The sequence below is a fragment of the Oncorhynchus clarkii genome, chromosome 17, assembly GCF_045791955.1.
Source record: "Oncorhynchus clarkii lewisi isolate Uvic-CL-2024 chromosome 17, UVic_Ocla_1.0, whole genome shotgun sequence".
In the NCBI taxonomy this organism is placed as follows: domain Eukaryota; kingdom Metazoa; phylum Chordata; class Actinopteri; order Salmoniformes; family Salmonidae; genus Oncorhynchus; species Oncorhynchus clarkii.
Genome location: NC_092163.1, coordinates 7,347,729 through 7,350,228, shown reverse-complemented (window position 1 = coordinate 7,350,228; position 2,500 = coordinate 7,347,729). Strand labels below are relative to the sequence as shown.

At 49.9% G+C, this 2,500-nt stretch overlaps 1 protein-coding gene across 1 annotated transcript in view; it reads right to left on the bottom strand.

Annotated features, from left to right (window-relative positions):
- LOC139370180 (parvalbumin alpha) overlaps nucleotides 1–2,500 on the bottom strand; it is a 62,199-nt gene that overhangs the window by 38,272 nt on the left and 21,427 nt on the right. The gene's annotated exons all lie outside the window — the stretch shown is intronic.

Below are 2,500 nucleotides of genomic sequence, written 5' to 3'. Positions count from 1 at the left end.
CCCCCGTCTTTCTTCCACCTCTTTCTTCCCCCTCTCTCCCCTCTCTTTCTTCCACCTCTCTTTCTCTCCCCCTCTCTCCCCCTCTCTTTCTCCCTCCTCTCTCTTTCTCCCCCCTCTCTTTCTCCCTCCTCTCTCTTTCTCCCCCCCTCTCTCTCCCCCCTCTCTTTCTCCCTCCTCTCTCTTTCTCTCCCCCTATCTCTTTCTCTCCATCTCTCTTCCTCCCTCCTCTCTCTTTCCTCCCTCTCTTTCTCCCCCCTCTTTCTTCCCCCTCTCTCTCCCATTCTCTTTCTCCCCCCTCTCTTTCTGTCCCCCCCTCTCTTTCCTCCCTCTCTTTCTTCCCCCTCTCTCTTTCTGTCCCCCCCTCTCTTTCCTCCCTCTCTTTTTCTCAAAGAAAGGGGAATATTATGGTTGCGTCCCACATTGCACCATATTCCCTATTTAGTGTGCTACTTTTGACCAGAACCCATATAGCCAATGGGAAAATTTCCATTGCATACTCCTCACGTCCTCTCTCTTTGTCTCCTACTCAAAACCTATTGGATAGGAAATCCAGAGGTCCCTACCCTCTGACCTTCTCCTCCAATGGGTTTTGAGAAGGAGAGAGGATGAGTATGCAACTGAGATCTTCCCCATGTAATTACTCTAATGCCCTCCTCCACTACTCTCTTACACCCTCCCCTACCCTCTTCTACCCTTTAGTGCTCTCTTATACCCTGTACTGCTCTCCTCTACCCTGTACTGCGCTCCTCTACCCTGTACTGCTCTCTTCTACCCTTTAGTGCTCTCTTCTATCCTATACTGCTCTCCTCTACCCTGTACTGCTCTCTTCTACCCTGCACTGCTCTCTTCTACCCTGTACTGCTCTCTTCCACCCTCTTCTACCCTGTACTGCTCTCTTCCACCCTCTTCTACCCTGTACTGCTCTCCTCTACCCTTTCCTGCTCTCTTCTACCCTCTTCTACCCTGTACTGCTCTCTTCTACCCTTTACTGCTCTCTTCTACCCTCTTCTACCCTGTACGGCTCTCCTCTACCCTGTACTGCCCTCTTCTACCCTGTACTGCCCTCTTCTACCCTTTACTGCTCTCTTCTACCCTGTACTGCTCTCTTCTACCCTGTACTGCTCTCTTCTACCCTGTACTGCTCTATTCTACCCTCTTCTACCCTGTACTGCTCTCCTCGACCCTGTACTGCTCTCTCTACTACCCTGTAATGCTCTCTTCTACCCTCTTCTACCCTGTACTGCTCTCCTCGACCCTGTACTGCTCTCTTCTACCCTGTACTGCTCTCTTCTACCCTGTACTGCCCTCTTCTACCCTGTACTGCTCTCTTCTACCCTTTACTGCTCTCTTCTACCCTGTACTGCTCTCTTCTACCGTCTTCTACCCTTTACTGCCCTCTTCTACCCTGTACTGCTCTCTTCTACCCTTTTACTGCCCTCTTCTACCCTTTACTGCTCTCTTCTACCCTGTACTGCTCTCTTCTACCCTCTTCTACCCTGTACTGCTCTCTTCTACCCTGTACTGCTCTCTTCTACCCTCTTCTACCCTGTACTGCTCTCCTCGACCCTGTACTGCTCTCTCTACTACCCTGTAATGCTCTCTTCTACCCTCTTCTACCCTGTACTACCCTCTTCTACCCTGTACTGCTCTCCTCGACCCTGTACTGCTCTCTTCTACCCTGTACTGCTCTATTCTACCCTGTACTGCCCTCTTCTACCCTGTACTGCTCTCTTCTACCCTGTACTGCTCTCTTCTACCGTCTTCTACCCTTTACTGCCCTCTTCTACCCTGTACTGCTCTCTTCTACCCTTTTACTGCCCTCTTCTACCCTGTACTGCTCTCTTCTACCCTGTACTGCTCTCTTCTACCCTGTACTGCCCTCTTCTACCCTGTACTGCCCTCTTCTACCCTTTACTGCCCTCTTCTACCCTGTACTGCTCTCTTCTACCCTGTACTGCCCTCTTCTACCCTGTACTGCCCTCTTCTACCCTGTACTGCTCTCTTCTACCCTGTACTGCCCTCTTCTACCCTGTACTGCCCTCTTCTACCCTGTACTGCCCTCTTCTACCCTTTACTGCCCTCTTCTACCCTGTACTGCTCTCTTCTACCCTTTACTGCCCTCTTCGCTGACATCTGGTGAAAAGGAATCAACTTTACATGTTGCAACTGAGCCAAAGGCCTCAGATTAGATGGTGCTGCGTAAAAATGATCTTCAACGGATCCCTTCCCTCGTCACCCTTCCCTTATTATGACGGCGGATTGAAGAACAGGTGCGAGGCCAAGCATTCTATCTGCAGAAAACAGAAGACATACAACATACATGGTCCATTTATCAATTAGTGGCTATTTTACTCTGCCAGTCGCATGATTGTACAATGCCTGATGTTGCCAGTTGCATTGTAATTGACATACTTTTCAAGCTTTAACGAAGCCGCACAATAGTCGAGAGAGCAATAGTGAGAGAGGGAGATATATATGTGTGTGTGTGCGTTTTAACCTA